Source organism: Podarcis erhardii (genome assembly GCF_964252035.2).
Source record: "Podarcis erhardii genome assembly, chromosome: 1".
NCBI classification, from domain to species: Eukaryota; Metazoa; Chordata; class Lepidosauria; order Squamata; family Lacertidae; genus Podarcis; species Podarcis erhardii.
Window position 1 is genome coordinate 83,898,580 of NC_138497.1, and position 18,819 is coordinate 83,917,398.

At 49.4% G+C, this 18,819-nt stretch overlaps 2 long non-coding RNA genes across 3 annotated transcripts; one reads left to right on the top strand and one right to left on the bottom strand.

The window, feature by feature from the left end:
• Window positions 1-1,555: 1,555 nt before the first annotated feature.
• On the bottom strand, window positions 1,556-8,306 carry LOC309351119. Of its 2 annotated transcripts, none has more exons than XR_014160696.1 (3): window positions 8,157-8,306; window positions 3,329-3,390; window positions 1,556-2,551 (listed from the first exon to the last, which is right to left on the bottom strand). It is a non-coding gene; the product is annotated as an uncharacterized lncRNA (long non-coding RNA). The 2 variants fall into 2 exon arrangements; XR_014160697.1 differs by lacking the exon at window positions 8,157-8,306 and adding an exon at window positions 6,972-7,157 and having other exon boundaries at window positions 3,329-3,482.
• A 44-nt stretch (window positions 8,307-8,350) lies between these two features.
• Window positions 8,351-12,512, top strand: LOC309351109. Its single transcript, XR_014160694.1, has 2 exons — window positions 8,351-8,714; window positions 12,418-12,512. It is a non-coding gene; the product is annotated as an uncharacterized lncRNA (long non-coding RNA).
• Window positions 12,513-18,819: the final 6,307 nt, after the last annotated feature.

Genomic DNA, 18,819 nt, shown 5'->3' on the forward strand with positions numbered 1-18,819 from the left:
CTGTATAATTTCTGCAAGCATTACTGAAATTAATTAGTTGTCCAGTTATTGGTGAATCCTTCCCATTTCTGTCTTGTTTGTTTAGCACAAACATAATTAGGGTTTTTGGGTTTTTTTGGGTCACTGAATCATGTTTCCACATTTTTATCCAGCCGTTCTTCAGTAGTTTGGGTCTTTTTCATTTATCACCATTAATTAGTGTATGTATGTGGTTCTAACAGTGGTGATTATATAGAAGATCAATTCTCCATCTCTAATAGGTACAATTTGTCTCTCTTTCTGACATTTCCAACAAGTTGGCTGCGGTTCTTATTTATTTTAAACATAATTAAAGGGGTGCAATAGAAACTAGATAGCATTTTTGTAGTATTTCTCTCTAAGGTCCACAGGAAAACGTGTGTGAGAGATTTCCCACTGTTGCAAATGTTTTATCCTCTCTTGCTTGCTCAAATTCACACATATTTTTGCAAGATTTCATAAATATTTAAAAGAATGTACTTTTTGTATGAATTTTATATGGCAGTCATGGTTTAAAATGGTTTCTTCCCTGAACAGTGTGATATTTTTAAAATGTACATCTGATCTTAGGAAACTGTTTAAGAAAGACTGGGACGTGGGTGGCACTGTGGGTTAAACCACAGAGCCTAGGACTTGCTGATCAAAAGGTTGGCGGTTCAAATCCCTGCAGCGGGGTGAGCTCCCATTGCTCGGCCCCTGCTCCTGCCAACCTAGCAGTTCGAAAGCACGTCAACGTGCAAGTAGATAAATAGGTACCGCTCTGGTGGGAAGGTAAACGGCGTTTCCATGCGCTGCTCTGGTTCGCCAGAAGCGGCTTAGTCATGCTGGCCACATGACCCGGAAGCTGTACGCCAGCTCCCTCGGCCAATAAAGCGAGATGAGCGCCACAACCCCAGAGTCGGTCATGACTGGACCTAATGGTCAGGGGTCCCTTTACCTTTACTAATCTAAAAATATTTAAATAGGGAAGGGGGCAGCATTCAAACGAGCATTTCCCCCTCACCTTCTCTACCCAGCAAAGATGGGGGCGGTCCTCCATTTGTTGCTAGACTACAACTTCTACCATCCCTGACCATTGGCTCTGCTGATGAGAGTTGGAGGCCAACAACATCTGGAGAAGTTCTGTACTTCTTCTCTATAGGACAATAACCTGTGACACTTAAGACAAGCACCCCTCTCCCCCCCGGTAGTATATGTCCAATAAAACAAAATTAAATAGCAAACAGCCCTTTTGTGAGCTCTTCAAGTGCCTGCCTTACCCTGTCTAACACCAAGGCTGGAATAACGTTTAAACACACAGCCTTCAGCTCCACTGTGATCAGTTTCCAGTTCCAACTGCTTGGTTGCTAGCACTTTTCTGGGAGTGGGGAATTCTGGGAGTGGGGGGTGGGGTGGGGAGTGCGAATATCTCCTGCCATCTGGCTCCTGCAAGTAATTATTCATATATCTCTCTTTTTTTAAAAAAACAACAACGCAAGATTTAGAAAAGCATCTGAAATCCAGAAAACAGTTTGTATTCTCCAAGACCACCCTTTGAAAGCAGCTTGTTCATTGCCTGCAATAGCTAACTAACTTGGCTATCAATAATGAAAAAAGTTCAAAAAGCACGTGTGTACTGTTGATAGACTGTGAAGTGCAATGGAAAATAATTTCCTACCTGCATTTTTTGTTTCAGAGGTAGTGAGTAATGTGGTGAGCGAGGAGCTATCAAGGGTGGTGATATGAATGAATTGGCCTGGAATGTGGGGACCAGCAGACACCTGAAAGATAACAGTGTCAGTGAGAACAGCCTCTCCATGTGACAAGTGATTGAGCTGGCTGCTGCGTGTGTGGCATAGATCAGCCTTTTGCAACCTGGTGCCCTCTGGATCATGTTGAACTCGGGCTCCTATCAGCCCTAGCCAGCAGGCCCAATGATCAGGGATAATGTGGGCTGTAGTTCAAAAAAGCGTCTGGAGGGCACTGGGTTGGGGAACCCTGGTGCAGATTATGGCATCAGTGTACACAGTTTATGGGAAGTAATGTTGCGCACATCTGACATCAGGACTGTTCCTCTGCACAGCTCCTTGCGTTGTGTGTCCCTGATGCATATGATGGCACCAGGATGCCCACTGGTTGTGGGAAGTGATACTGCACTTATGTGATATTGGAAGTGTGCCAGCAGCACGAGGAAGGAGCTGGGACTGTTTGATGCCAGCCGCAGTTCCTGCCTGTTTCACAGTGTCCCTTACAGCACACAGATACAGCCCTGTGTCACTAGGCTGAGGACCTTGAAGAACAAGACTCATTCTCTTTCCATTCTCCAGCCAATTCCCACTCAGCCACCCCTCTGACTCGGTCAGCTTCTCATTGTACTCAAAGAGGCTCCCGATATGCTGTAGCTCTTTCTTCCCAGGCAGCTGGCGATACCAGAAGAAATTGTAGGCTGAGCTTTCTGAATGGGAGCAGTTGAGTGTCTGGCTCCCCTTTTGCAACATGCTGGCGAAGAGAGGCTCCTGGGTGACCTTCACTCTAGCTCCAATGCCCAACAAAGCTAAATAGAGAGAAAGGGCAAAATCAGGTGGGGCTGTGGAAGAAAATCCCCGGAGAGAGACTGTGGATTCACTGAGCCAAGGGAGGTTAAGTAAGAAAGGGCACCAGTTCCAGACACACTGGAGGATATAGGGGTCCCCAAGGATGGCAATGGCCCAGGCCACCACCCTGAGTTTGAGAGTCAGGCCCATGCTCACATGAAAACACTCACCACACCAAATGATTACAAGGAAAATGAGGGAGCAGAGTTTAAAGAAGCCTTGGGAGAACTGAGCTGGTGCTGCAGCCATGTCAGTCTGGGGCTGCAACAGCAACTGGAAAGAAACCGGAAGCTGCTCAGTTTCCTGCAGTGGTTGATGTTGGGTGGAGGGGGGCGGGGTTGGGCAGGATGTGCTGCCCCCACAGCGACAGGGTGGGACTCTTTCCTATTGGGTGAGGAGTTAAGCAAAAAGACTAGTGCAGAGCCTGAGCTGAGACACAAGTGCCACCAACAGGCAATACCTTAGGAAGCCTAATCAAAATGACATGATAGAATAAGCAAGCTTCTCACATAGGCCGTTACCACACTTTATGTTCCCTTTAATCCTGGGCTGCAGGGTGTGGGTCAGGCAGATTGGCTGAGGTTGCCTCACTGTGTCTAATGGTAGGGCCGGCCCTGGATACTCTGAGTGCCTGCTTTGCCCTTTCATTGACACGTGCTGCCTTCCTCTGCGGCACCTGCTGCTGCTGCTGCTGTTTGTGGTTTTGAGGCTAATTCATGACACCCTCCAGCACTTACCGTTCTCTTTGCTGACATCTCAGCCCTCACTTCCTCTCGCTGCTCTGCGGTTTGACTTGTTCCTGCAAGCTGGTGGAAAAGAAGTCCGATTCTAGGCATGTTGACTCAGGTGAAAGCCCCAATTGTATGCAAAGTCCCCAAATCTCTATGGCTCCTGGGTGAGTGCAGAGAAGGGCGAGGTGTAACCAAGGCTTTGAAGATGTTGGCCAGAACAGCCCTCTCAACCACTAGGGGTTGGTGAGATTGGCTCCTGCCACAGGCACACAAATCATGTATCAGACTATGGTGTGCAGGACACATATGTGTGTGGTGACATGTTGCCACTGTTGTGGCGAAATCAAACGTGGGAGAAGCTTCCCATCCTTCTCATGCCAATTTTTTTGCCCTTCCTCCTCGCCTCCTCTTCTCACTGCAGTCACTTTGAGTACCTGAGTTGTGTAAAATGTAGTACAGTGGTACCTCAGGTTAAGTACTTAATTCGTTCTGTTCTTAACCTGAAACTGTTCTTAACCTGAAGCACCACTTTAGCTAATGGGGCCTCCTGCTGCCGCTGCACCGCCGGAGCACAATTTCTGTTCTCATCCTGAAGCAAAGTTCTTAACCTGAAGCATTATTTCTGGGTTAGCGGAGTCTGTAACCTGAAGCGTATGTGTCAGGGGCTCAGGAGCTGAGGCACAGGGAAGATGGGAGATGGAGAGCGAGGGGGAGGAATCCGAAGGGAGCGTAGGAGGGGACAGTGGTCCGAGGGATTCCATGAGCCTCTCCAGCGAATCGGAAGATTCACAGAGGGGAGCGCCAGTGGCCAGGGGCAGGGGGGTCCCAAGGGGAACGCCCCAGGAGCAAGGGGGCAGCGGGGACTCTCAGAGCAGTAGTTGGAAATCAGGACCAGCTTCCCCACCAGAGCAGAGTGGGGGGGAAGAGTCCCAGGCATCGGGGCCAGTGCTTTCCCCACCAGGGAGAGGAGACGAGGCAGAGCCTACCACGCCTTCCTCGGAGAGTCAGACAACGGAAGGGAGGTCAGATCCGGCCAGTGTCACGGAAGAGGGAAGCAGTGATAGAAGTAGTGTAACGGTTAGGAGAAAGGTCACTGGGTTGGCGCGAGAAGCAAGTTCAAATGTACAGGAGCGCGGGACAGCAGAGAGTGAGGATTGGGAACTGGGTCCTAAAGCACGCCGGAGGCAGGGGGAGGAGCTAAGCGACTCAGCGTCAGAAGAGTCCAGAAAGGGCAATGCCCCAGAGGGCAGGAGGACCCAGAGGAGAAGAGAGCAGCGCAGGAGGTGGAGCAGGGCTAGGATCTTAAACTGGTGTGGAAGGGGCGGAGACTCAGACGGGACTTCGCCGATCTAGAGTTTAGACGTAGGGCTGCACGCTCTGGCTTTGAAATGGAAATTAAACTTCAATAAAGACTTTTGTACATAACATCAGCCTGGTGTTGGTCCTCTGTGAGCTGGGACCTAGAGGCAGCTCTGACAGTATGTAACCTGAAGCGTATGTAACCTGAGGTACCACTGTTATTTCTAAGTTGGCTATTGTGATAAAGTGCTTTTTTGAGAGAGAGAGGGAGAGAGGGGAGAAGGTTCAAATTTCATGCTCAGCTCAAAGTTTGCACTATATTGCACTCTAACCTTCTGATACAGAAGAAGAAGAAGGGTTTGGATTTGATATCTTGCTTTATCACTACCCGAAGGAGTCTCAAAGCGGCTAACATTCTCCTTTCCCTTCCTCCCCCACAACAAACACTCTGTGAGGTGAGTGGGGCTGAGAGACTTCAGAGAAGTGTGACTAGCCCAAGGTCACCCAGCAGCTGCATGTGGAGGAGCAGAGACGTGAACCCGGTTCACTAGATTACTAGTCCACCGCTCTTAACCACTACACCACACTGGCTCTCAGCTCCTTGCCAAGGGCACAAGGGCACACAGAGATATGCCTCTGCCCCCCTCTGACATTTCCCTTTTTGTTTTCCTGTTAGTTTCTTCAAGGATTAAAAAGGATCTAGTTGTTAACATTTTGCATAGGTGAATGGTGTGTGGATTCGTTCTGCCATGTTTGGAATCTCTGCCATCATCAGTTTCCTGGATCCTTCCCATTGGGAAACAAATAGCTCTTCTTCTGGACAAATAAAATGAAATTCCTTGTGGGCAGAAAATGAATCCATTCCCAGCTCCTTCCTTACAGTATGGTTCACACTCTTCTTCATCATACTTTTCTCCCATGGTGGCTGCCCTCGTTTTTTAAAAATACGGGGCTGAATGAGGCCTTCAAGTACAGTGAATAGTCAGGGAATACCTGATGCTGCAGTGATTCTAAAGTTAAGTAGGTGTGGATCCTTGGATGGGAGACTATTTCAATCTCATGCAAGAGGAGAGTGTGATATTTTTGGAAGCTGATGTGGTCCAGTAGTTAGAGGGCTATGATCTGGGGGACTAGGTGGGGCAAATCATACAATTTAAGCATATTAAAAGCACATTCCCCACCCCAAAGAATCCTGGGAACTGTAGTTGGTTAAGGGTGCTGGGAACTGTAGCTATTTGAGGGTTAAACAACAGTTCCTATGAGTCTTGATGTGTGTGTGCTTTAAATGTGTGGTGCATACACAACCCTAGCTTCAAATCGATGCTCAGCTCAAAGCTTGCATGGTGATCTTACACTCTAACCTTCCATAAAAAAGGTTATTATTGTGAAGGTAAAAAGACCTATGTGTGCACTTGCCTTGAGCAACTGGAATCCAGTCTGGGATAAATATGCAATAAATATAAACTGATTAAGCCCCTTCCCCGCTCCACCCTTTGATGTGCTAAGCTGCTAGTTCTATTCTCCTCCTGTCTCCCTGCCAGCTGTCCCCTCCCCAGCCCCCAGAATTAACAGGGTGGAGGGAGATGCTCTCAAAACATTTTAGTGGTGAGTATATATTATTGCTCCTTTGGCTAATCAATGCCCTGACTACCAGAGCGAGCAATCAAGATTTAAAGACGTTCAAGGAGATGGGCCAGCCATTAAGACATATGAGTCACTATGAAGTGCATATTGAAACCGGTGCTAAGATGGGCTGCTTCAAATCCCTCTGCAGTACTGTTGAATGAGAATATATTTTACCAGGGTGAATTATGTAGAACCAATGGAGGGCTTTATTGCATACATAACCAGAGAACAACAGCCTCCGGCCCAGAGACTCAGATCAGGCCAAAGTTACAAGGCAGGATCTCAATGCAGCAAAGAACAACTATGGATTGAATCGGGGGTGGGAGGGAGAAGGGGGAGCTAAATTAAAACCAAACGTTGCCTTATAAACCATCTCTGAAATAAAAGGAGAAAATGTGTCTGTATTGGGGGAGGGCTGCCATAAAAAGAATTTTTTAAAAACACCAGGAAAATATTAATCATGAATTTTAGAGGTGTCAGGTGTGGCCTCATGCTATGAATCAACCTGGCACAGGATCAGGAAGGAGCAGAGAGGGGAAAGGGTGGAAGATCCCTGACCACACTGTCTTAAGTAGGTCACACTTCTTCCGGGAAGATCTGCCCTTTTCTTAGCATGGAGCTGACTTTTCCCTGCAGAAAGGGAAACAGCTGTTTCTCTGCACTTGACGCAGACTGTGTGACTTTGCTTTGCTATGTGGAAGTTCTGCCCACGAGGGTTACCTACCTGGGATGGTTTGTTCGCACATGCAGCTGCTGATGCTGCAGTTGGCAAGTGATCTCGATGAGTGAGCATGTGTGAATCAGCCCAAGGTCAGCGGATCCCACAGCAAGGAGAGATGGGCCTCCCTAGGGAAGCAGGGGCAGTTGCCAAAGAGGCCCACACTTCCTCCTGACTCCTCTCTATGAGTGTCTTGGCTAGACGAGGAGGCAGAGGGCCAACGCATTAGTGCTATAAAGGAGATTGCATCCTTCATCCCTTCTGTTTATTATTAGTGCTCGGGTATCCCAGAAGCCATCATTTATTTCTCAAGAGCCTCCTGTAGAAATTTCAACAAGTGCAGTCATTTCATGCAGGCTGCCCGTTCTCCCACCAACCCACGCACCCTGCCCTCACTCCCCCTGATTCATTAGGTCTGCTTGATGCTGGGTTCAGGCAAAAGTGGCCACTGCAAAAAAAACCTGCCTGCCATCATTGCCTGTGCCCATTGCCCTAAGGGAGGGGCAAGTATGGGTGGGAGGCTCCAAATGCCATGATATTAGCAGCCCTAAAATAGAATGCAACCCAAGACCATTGCCTGGAGCCATCTTCTGTTAGAAGCTGAACTTTCGCAGTCATGGCTTCAGGTTCTTATAACGCTCCCTAAGTGGAGTCCTGCTGGATCCTGCTGCGGCCTCCATGCTCACAGTGGTGAACCAGATGCCCATGGGAAGCCCAGAACACGAGAGCAACAGCACTCTCCCGACCTTTGAATCTCATGACTAGTAGCCATAGACAGCCTCGTCCTCCATTGATTTATCTAATCCTCTTTTAAAGCCACCCAAGGCAGTGGCGGTCACTGCTTGAGAGCCAGTGTGGTGTAGTGGTTAGACCAGGGTTCAAATCCACACTGGACCACAAAGCTCACTGGGTGACCTTGAGCTGGTTTTGGCCTCTCAGCCCTAACCTACTTCACAGGGGTGTTGTGGGGGAGGCGGGGGAGAACCATGTACGCCGCCTTGAGCTCCTTGGAGGGAAAGGCTATAAATCAGGCATGGCCAAACTCGGCCCTCCAGCTGTTTTGGGACTACAACTCCCATCATCCCTAGCTAACAGGACCAGTGGTCAGGGATGATGGAAATTGTAGTCCCAAAAACACCTGAAGGGCCAAGTTTGGCCATGCCTGCCATACATACATACATACATACATACTTGTGGGACCAAATTCCATAGTTTAACTATATGCCAAGTGAAGAAGCATTTTCTTTCATCTGTCCTGAATCTTCAAACCTTCAGTTTCGTTGGTTCGTCCTGAACTCTAGTATGATAAGGCAGAGAGAAGAAAAACTTGTGTCTATCTGTTTTCTCCACACCAGCGAGTGAGAACCACCAGCAGATAAGGAATAAGACTTAAGGAAGAGCAGTGAGGATGCTGAGCCAGGGACTGATATGAGAGAGAGAGAGGGTGTTGTCGCTAGCAAAAGAGGCCCTGTTGGGGCATTAAGAAATGGCAGGCCTTGGCAAGATGGCAGAGGAGGGACCGTCAGGCCCAGATGCTCCAGGATATTGTGGCTGAAGCAGGAACGAAGCATCATTTCAATTCTTCATGTGCGCAGAGCAGCAAATTGCTTAACGGCGCTTAAGCCATGCCTTGGCAGAGTTTGGTGCGTTTGACGGTGCAGTGGAAAGTTACGTCCAGCAGGTGGCACTGCGGAACTATGTCACTCTCCTCCCGAGGCAGCAAGTAAGGGAGCAGCGCCCAGTCAAGAGGTGAGATAGGGGATGGGTGAGAGGGTGGGGTGGGGGGGATACAGAGACCCCGCCCCGCGTAAAACGGGGGGGGGGGGACTGTCGCAGCCAACATAGCTCACATCCAGCTCTCATTCATTTATTAAAGCATTTTCTCCTTCAAGAGATGGAATGCATAATTTAGCGGCGGCAACGTGTGCAGAAATGAAGTATTAGTAATTTAACATTTCAATGTTAGATGGGATGCAGAAACATGGAATGCCGCAGGTACCCCCCCCACACACTTAGTATTTAGCCCTTCGTAGGCGCTCTCTGTATGGAGAGGCACTCACCGCGACACCTGGGGTGAAGAGATGCTTATCAAGTTGTCGAAAGTCCGCATTACAGTATTTTCGCAAGAAGTGCCCCTCAGTTAGAAGGACCAAGCAAGGAAGTCTTGACTTCGTCAGTAACCAGGAGCTTTTCATGTGCTTCTACAACTTCGTGGCTTCCAAAAACACTAAGATGATCAATCAATCAATCAATCAATCAATAGTCTTTCCCAAAGACTTTGGACTATTTCCCCATTTGCCTATCTGCTCTCCCTCCTGTGAGACATGAGTTCAGTGATGAGTTCAGTGGTGTTATTATTAGCCCCCTTTGGCCCGTTGAGCTGTCGAGGGGACCAGCCCCACAGCCTGATCTGCTGTCCCAGGTCTGTCCCCTGCCCCACACCTCTGGTTTACCTAGTGGAGGCTGGCATGCTAGCCCCCAACCACTACTGGAACATAGTCCGAAGCTGAAGCCAAAGGACCATTGGCCCATCCACCTCCCTGAAGCCCGCCTGATGATGCTGGACTCCCACCAGCCCTGGCCAACATGGCCAACGGACAGGGATGACGGTAGCTGGAGTCCTGCCGCATCCGCAGAGCCAAAGCTTCCCCATACCTGGACTAGCAACCCCTAGGCAGGTGTCTCTTAGGACCCTGCCTGGAAATGCCGGGGACTGAACCTGAGACCTTCTGCGTGCAAAGCCGATGCTCTCCCCACGGAGCTACGGCTCTTCTCAGCTGTGCTACGACCCTTGTGGGTTGTAAGGAACCACATAGATCAGAAACTGGGCCCCCAATAGCCACGATTCCTACTGTGGAACGAGGCTATGGGTGTCAACTTCTAGCGGGGCTCCTGAGCATTGGGCAGCACCCTGCAAGCAGAAACGAAGCCGGTGAATGCCAGGTTTAGCTTGCTACATTTCTTCAAGCCAGGCTGCTGCTAAAAGGATAGGATCGGGGAAAAGAAAGAAAGAAAGAAAGAAAGAAAGAAAGAAAGAAAGAAAGAAAGAAAGAAAGAAAGAAATCCAAATGATCGAGGGCTGGCAAAAGAGTGGATTCCCCCTCCTCTTGTAATGCGTTATTATCTATATGGCGATGCTAATGCATTCAAATGCGCGTGCACACACACACGTAGTGAACAGATGATAGATAGATAGATAGATAGATAGATAGATAGATAGATAGATAGATAGAGATAGATAGATAGATATAGATAGATAGATAGATATAGAGATAGAGATAGAGATAGAGATAGAGATAGAGATAGAGATAGAGAGATAGAGAGATAGAGAGATAGAGAGAGAGATAGATAGATAGATAGATAGATAGATAGATAGATAGATAGATAGATAGATAGATATAGGTAGGTAGGTATTAGTGGTTTTAAAGACATTTAACAGGGGATGGGGGAGGGAGTTGTTAGCGGTTAATTAATCTGGAATAAAAGAGTGTAACCATCTTTCCACCACATAGAAAATACTTCATCTTGGGGACTTGGGATTCATTAGTCCGAATAACTACCATCTGCTCGTTTTCTGTTCACAATGGATTATTAGAAGAATGCCTGGGCGTATTGTGTGGGGCGGAGACCCACTCCATAAGGATCTCTTGAGCGGGGGTACAATGCAATGGATACAGTGGGGTGGCGCTGAGTGTGCCCTTAAAGAGAATAGCCCTTAGGCAAGGTTAGCAGCGCAGTGTACAAACAACTCTGCAGGCGTTTCCGGGGGTGTCAGGTCAGCCCTGCCGGCTCCTCTCTCTGCCCACCTCCGAGCCATTCCCTTGTATAGGAAGGGAACGGAGAGAGGAAGCATTTTGGACTTTCTTCCTGCGTTTAATTCAAGGTTCAAAGAAACTTCATGCAAACTGAGGCCAGTCGAGATTATATATATCCCTCCCGCACCCGAAGCCTTTTCAGTGCTTCCCAACAGGCAGTCGCTCAACAGGTGCAGCTTTCTGGCCAACCCCTCCCAGCTTTACTTCTTGAACTTCTGCCTGCCGATTAGCTCTTAAAGGCGCAGGAGCCGTGAGAAACGCAGGTGAGGGGAGTATCTGATGACCATTCATCACTCTCCTCTCCCCCCCACCCCCCGCCACAAATATGCTTCGAGATAATAATAATAATCCCGGGGCGCGGGGGAAGGCAGCAGCGATGAGCAAACGGAGGGGCTGAGAACGGGAAAACAACGTGTTTTTTGCTGCTTAACAGGGAACAGATGGCGCGAAAGGGCTGCATCTCCTCCTGCGGGGGCCGGGATTAGAGGGGGGGGGGCGATGGATGGATGGAAGTGGGGGCCCAGCAGAGACAAGCACCAGGAAGGATTAAACCCCTCATCTCCCGATGGGGAGCTAGCAGGAAGGGCGGGTTCTCTTTCAGGCCCCGCCCCTGCCCCTTTCATTCATGGAGGGAGCGGGCCAGGAGGAAGCCGGAGAATCCCCTGGAGCCCGGCTTGAGCTGGGAGCTTCGGCTTGCTCTATCTTCTTATTACAGTACAAGTAAGTCCCAAAAAGGCTGGATAGTGTCTGCGCGCGAAGCGCTCGTCAGCCCCTCTTTCCTTGCAGGGGAGGGGCGCGAAGCCCTCGGGGCGCGCGTCTCCGGGGCGCGTGCAGAGTACATTTCGATCCGCGGCACTAAACCGCCGCCCATTCGGGAACACGGACTTCCCGAACGCGCGGGCGTCGGTTCCAGGAAGGCAAGGCAAGGCGGGCCGCTCCCCTCTTTCCTTTAAAACAGCAAGAGCAGCAGCGAGGAGTCCTGCCCTGAGCAGAACAGCACACGCCAATCCTGGCTGGCCCGGCGCCTTCTTCCTGGCCAGGAAGACCTCCTTCGTCGCCCGCCGCGTGGTGCCAGGATCGCCACGCACAGCAAACCCCACCCCCACCCCGTCTCTCTGGGCAGAGGTGCCAACTTGAATAAAAAGGGGGGGGGGGAGAGAATCGATCACATGACACGCACACTATTTGAATGGCAGTGCCCATCAGCTTGAGAGGGCCCAAAGGGACATTGGCTCCTATGCCTCTGGGTGTCTCGCTTTCTTAGCACAGACATAGCATCCAGTGGTCAGGTCTTCAAGGCCAGAAAGCCTTGAAAACAAAGGCTGTAGCGTTGGAGGCCCATGCATAGTCCCATTGCTAAGACCCCCCCCCCCATGGAACATGGCCCTGCTGATGATGGGCATGCATTGTTTCTTTCAAAAATCCGAGTTGTTCCACCCTCTCCTTTCTCCAAAGAATGCAAGAATGGCACACAGTGTTTCCCCCTCCTTTCTTCTCCCCTTTGAACCTCACACCAACCCTGCAAGGTAGGCCCAGGCTGAGAGACAGTGACTGGTCCAAGGTCACCCAGTGGGGATTTTCACCCTCATTGCCCCACTTTTGTTCTGACGGTCTCTAACCACTATTATGCATTACAGGAGGAGCTTCGGAGACAGAATCGCTTGAGATGTCAACAAGCCCCACACCTTTACTGGAAAACAGCTTTTTTATAATAATGAAACACCAAAATGAAGTTTTAAAAAGGAAATCTATTTTTGTTGTTATTACACTGGCAAATATCTGCATGAGAAGTTTGAAATTTTGAGGAGCAAAATAATCTTCTCCTCGACCTCCTCCTAAACCTCATTTCCAGTTCCAAAGAAAACAATGAACATTCATTTTGAAGTAAAGGAAAACATTTCAGTGTATCACACTTACTGGAGACAAAAGTAATAGTGCAGTATGAAAATTGTTCTTCAGACAATCTGTCTGAAATGAGGGGTAAGGAGCTCCAGGCCATTAAAATTTCAAAATAGATTAGGTTTGCAAAAAATAAAACAGAAAGGAGACCATAAGTAGCAGAAGAAAAAGGTGGCTGTGAACAGACAAATGCTTCGGTTTCCAATACTGTGACAAAATGTTAATTGCGTTTTCCAAAATGTCCTATGAGCAAGAAAATCACAGGGGATGTTGCCTAGAGACAGAATATTTAAAAAACGATCGTTCTGGAAATCTGGGTGCCCTAACATTGCTCTCTTGCATGACTCCAACCAAGGATCACCTTTCTCCTCCCTGCACCTCTGTTTTCCTATCTGCATAATTGAGATAATGGGTACAATCCCAAATCATTAAAAGTAATGATGCCATGGCCTTCAAATCCAAGGAAGTGAGGGCTAAACCATTTCACTTCTCTACTGTGAATTGTTTTACATATGGATGCATGGAGCTAGTTTTTAAAAAGAAAAGAAAACCCTACAGGTTAATCTCCGTTATACATTTTAAAAGGTGGCATTCCGTCTTTTAATACAGTTCCCTAGGGATAATAGGCAAATCAAAATGGTGAATACAGTATTGGCTGATAGATAGCACCTTGCTTATCAGAGCAAAAGGTTATGACCCTTTAAGAAATGAAGCAATACCAAAGCAAAGCCATCTCTCTATCCCGCCTTTCTTCCTGCAAAGTAATACACAATGCAATCCTATACAAACCTCCAGCTGGTGGGCCAGAACTGGTCCATGGGGGCCTTTTTGTCCAGGTCTACCTCCCTTCCTGCTCCTCCCTGTGCATAAAGCAGCCTCCCATTAGAGCCAATAGAAGTTCAAACTGAATTCCCACATCAAGGAGCATTTTCAAGGAGAGGGTAGTTTGCTGCATACATGTCTACTCAGAAGTAAGCCCTTACAGTGGTACCTCGGGTTAAGTACTTAATTTGTTCCGGAGGTCCGTTCTTAACCTGAAACTGTTCTTAACCTGAAGCACCACTTTAGCTAATGGGGCCTCCTGCTGCCGCCGCACCGCTGGAGCATGATTTCTGTTCTCATCCTGAAGCAAAGTTCTTAACCTGAAGCACTATTTCTGGGTTAGCGGAGTCTGTAACCTGAAGCGTATGTAACCTGAAGCGTATGTCACCCGAGGTACCACTGTATTAAGTTAAATGGTGCTTACTTCCAGAAAAGTGTGCACAGGACTGCAGCCTTATTAGACTTCATACAGACTTTTCTCACACTGAGGAAGGTTGCTACTTGCATTTTTTTCCAAATATGAAACCTTGGGCATGAGGAACTGACACATCCTCCACCATAAAGCCTCTGTCCATGTGAAGAAGGCTGTGGCAGGACTTAACCAAGTTGATGCTTAAGCTTCCATATGGCACTTGAATTGCATCACACCACATATGGTTAACTGCCCTGTGGTTACTTTTGTCAAGTCTGGACCCTTAAGAAAATCTATTTGAAGGAGTAGAAGGAGAAATGACCAGTCCCAAGTTCAGCCAGTGAATCCAGAATCCAGCCAGGCTATGATGTCTCCACTTCTCTCGGGCCTCATAACTTTCTGGAGCCTATGCTGCTAGCCATGATAATGTTTATTATAATTATATGTAAGGGAAAGGGTTAATCCTTGGCACTGGAGCATTCGGGAGTGGGAGGGAAGGAGCTGGTTGCCACTTACTCATGACTGCAAATTCCAGGGAACGTGTTTCATGTTCTGGGGATCGCAAATAGAAAGGGGGAAACGTGTTAATTAAGACAGAATACAGATGAGGGGGGAAGGGAGAGAGGAAAAGGAGGAAAAAAGGAAAGGTGAGGTGGAAGAAGGGGGTGCAGAGCAGGGAAGGCCCAAGGATTTTTGCACCGCTGCTTTGGGGGAAATATACCTATCCAATGGTGCAGATGCGGGAAGCGTTAACCCAAGAGCTGTTGGCTCCTGAAGCATAAAATCCAAAGGGTGTCTCCTCTCTAGGTTACAGCGGGGACGGGTGCCCCAAGGCCAGAAGGCAGCGAGGCCAGAAGCCGGGGGAGTCAGAAGCCGTGGCAAGCGGAACCGATTCATTCCAGTTTTGTTCCCAACCTCCACGCTGCTGACGTCCACCAGGGCAACACTGAGAGGGAGGAAGGTGACAACCTGGGACGCAGCATGGCCTGGCAGTCTCTAGCGCCACCTACCGTTGGCCTCCCTGCCTTCCGCCCTACCAGCCACCGGGGAAGGTGTCATCCTGTCTCGCGCGCCCCATTCACACCGCACTGCAGCCCGACGCGAAGGGCAATGGCCTCCCGCCCCACACCCAATCTAGGCTGAATCCCAACCAGTTTCTCTTTTGCTAGGGGCGAAAAAAGTCCAGTGCTGTTGCATTCCCTTCCTCCGTCCGCGAATTTCTCAGCCAACTGCCTCCTGGTCCTGCTCCCCAGGTGCTGTTCCTGCTCTCTCTCGCCCCCTCTCCTCCCCGCCGCAGGTCAAGAGCTGAAGGGCATGGTGGGGAAGCGAGGCCAAAGTAGTAGGAACAGTAGCTGCCTCTTCCTAAACGGCCCTGGGATGCAAGCCGGACAAAGGGGTCCCCTTGACCCTGTCGAAGGTTTTCACCGCCGCCCCCCCCCCCGATCTACTGTGCCAGCCGCCCCGCCTCTACCTTGCCCTGTCCGCCCTGGCGCAGCGCTGAGCTGAGAGGCAGGTGCGCGGGCGAGGACGCAGAGAGGACATCGGCCAGGCCGCTGGCGGAGCAGATCTGGGCAGGATGATAAAAGAGGGAGCGTCTCTAGGGACCGGGAGAGGGCTGATTCCGGAGGTCACAAACTGCGAGGGAGGGGAAGGAGCGCAAGGGTTAAACACAGCTCTTGACGCACGTGACTACGGGCTTGTGAAGGAGTTAACTCCTTAACTTTTTTTTTTTAACCTCCCCTTTTGCACCCTCGCCCAATCTGAATGAGATAAAGTGCGCCGTTCCTCTTTCGGCTCCTGCTGATGAGGCAGTGGTGTCAGGAGTCGCAATCCTGCGCTAATCTGAATGGCTCGATCTGGATTAATTAATCCGGAGTGGTCTCATGTGGTCACTCGTCACAATCAATAAATACGGATTAGCGGAGTTTGTTCTCTGGGGGAGACAGAGAAGAGCCCAGCAGCGCCCCAAATGCTGGGGAATGTCTGGTGGTGGGGAAAACGGAGGTGGCGAGAGAGGCAGATACGGCAAACAAAAGAGCTGCCTCTTAATTTGGAGAGTCACGTGGCGGAGAGATGGGCGCGGTGGGCGAGGACTGTCGGAGGAAGGCCCTTTCCTGGAAAGAACTTTCTTAGGCAAGGATCAACCAGGGACGAGGGCGAGGAGGAGGAGGAGGAGGATGGGAAGATGACCCCTCTCTCGGGTTTCGGAAGGTCTGACGGGGCAGGAGGCATTAAACATTCATGGCGGTAACTGGAGTGCCCCCCCCGACTTGCCCCCACCCCCGCCGGCTCTCATTGTCTGCCGGCTGATAACTGAGCCGCTATCGCGTTGCATCGGTTGCAAGGCAAAGAATGGGCACTGCCAGTCACGGGAGGGAGACCGGAGAGCTTCCAGCCGACAGTGCCCAGCCAGTGCCCAATCAAAGCGCCAGACCAAGACGGCACAAAACAAGCGCTCTCTCAATGCCCGGCTAGGGTTGCAGTATCAAACTTCAGCTGATCGGGCTGGAGGCTGGGAGCTGGGAGCTGCTTTCCAGGGAGAGGGAAGGAAGAGAGAGCGGGAACCGCGCTGCGCAACACAGCGCCTCTGCGCTTTGGAGATAGGCAAGGAGCGTGTGTGTGTGTGTGTGTGTGTGTGTTTGCAGCACAGAGGGCGTGTCTAGGCGCTACAGCTCTCCCCATCGCACCCCCACGAGAATCCTGGGAAGTGTAGTTGAATGCTGAGAATTCTGTTTGGAATTGCCAGACCCCACCCACAGGGCTGCAGTTCTCAAGGCTCCCTGGGGGAAAGAGTGGCCACCAAGCCAGTACAGTGGTACCTCGGGTTACAGACGCTTCAGGTTACAGACTCCGCTAACCCAGAAATAGTACCTCGGGTTAAGAACTTTGCTTCAGGATGAGAACAGAATTCGTGCTCCGGCGGCGCGGCAGCAGCAGGAGGCCCCATTAGCTAAAGTGGTGCTTCAGGTTAAGAACAGTTTCAGGTTAAGAACGGATCTCCGGAACGAATTAAGTTCTTAACCTGAGGTACCACTGTATGTATATTATGGTGTAGATATGTCCACTGAGTTGAAAGGAAGCAATTACATATTCCTGCACTTTATGCAGAGACAGGGACATCTTTCCAGATCACACAGACCAGAGCACAGGCGATCATGCATCCTGATAGGGCAGTCTAAGGCAGTTTAAGAATGAAGAACCTTAAGAAGGGAGAGTGATGCAGTGGGGGGGGGGCCTTGAAATTCTCCATGTCACCTGGTCACAGCCTTCTTCACTAGAATCAGAGTTGGAAGAGACCTTGAGGATCATTCTGCAATGAAGAAATATGCAGCTGTCCTGTAAGGGGGTTGAACCTGTAAGCTTGGCATTATCACCACCACACTTTAACCAACTGAGCTATCCAGGCTGAGATGTGTTCATATTTCAATTATAGCAATGATTTCTAAATGTATCACTATTTTCAGGTGATACTCAGTCGCATACTGTACTGGCAAATTCAGGTTGTGCAATTAAAGCTGATTTGGGGCTGGACTTTATATAATAAGGAAAGTGCCCTGGAAAGTTTGGGGTAACTTTTGCTTGACACAACCTAGTCAAATCTCCCTGCCTTTTTATGCCTTTTTATGCCTGGTACAGCTGTAGAGCTTTGCCAGTCCACACATGAAAATCAGAAAAATGGCACAGGTTTTTTTTAAAGACAAAGGTGAAGACAACATTTATTTTTTAAAAAACCCCGAAACTGGAATGCAACAGCTTGTCAGCAGCCAGTTCGGATTCCCTGCAATTGCTATGATATAGTGAGCAAATCTAGCAACCGGTGAAAACAGCAAGTGTGGAAGCAGCCACTGCCTTTAGAGGCAAAAGCACACCATCGCGTGCTATTAGCACTACAAATGTGTGTAACAGCATCTTCTGCACGCCTCTGTAGCTATGCAGTGTGATGGTTGGTGTGTGTGTGTGTTGGCTTCTAAGTGCAAGCGCAGGTGCGTGTGTAGCGTGCAAGAGAGACTGAGAGCAGATGTACAGGGCATGTGTGAAAAGTTCTCTTGAATCCCAGGGACATACCCGGTGCTGCCTTGGCTCTTGCTGACTGGCTGGAAATTGGGTCACTGCAATGCTGTGATGTCACACTTCAGTGCTCTGTTAGAATTACAGTGAAAGGGGCCCTTGGGAGGAGAGCTGGAGCCACTGCTAAACAATACAAGGAGAATCACTTTAAATCTACTGTAGCCGGGGAAGTGCACCCACTGCTTGTCTAGGGAGACATTCTTTGTGGAAAGCCTATAAGTATTTGGTCTCCCCTGTTCTGAAGACAGATGGTGGTGATGCCTCCTGTTGGGCTGGAGAGGAATCCCTGCACAATTTGATTGGCAGCTTTGTAGCGCCATGGCTGTCATAATCGTGGAAACTTTCACACCTGTACAGTGCAGCTTCTGAAAATCCCTCTTCAGCTCTGCACAGGACTTGAAACCTGACAAATGTTTCCTTTTTGCAAATCAAAGTTAGTTATGAAACCTAGACTCACCTGTTCTGTACTGGAAGGACCAGGGATTACCCCCCCCACACACACACTTCCAATGAAATAGAAAAAGGAAGATGTGGATGAAGGAACAATGATTTCTTTAAATTCATTCTCAGATTAATATTTCTGTATTTAAACAACTATGGATGGAAACACCCTTTAAAAGAAAATATCAGCAAAGAAAGTCAAGCAGCACTCTGGGAGATATATCCAATTAAGCCATACTCAGGGTAGATCCACTCAGTGGCGTAGCGTGGGTTGTCAGCACCCGGGGCAAGGCAAGTAATTTGCGCCCCCTAACCCGTGGATTTGCGCCCCCTAACCCGTGGATTTGCCCTAACCCCAGATGTTGCGCCCGGTGCGGCCGGCCCCCCCTGCACCCCC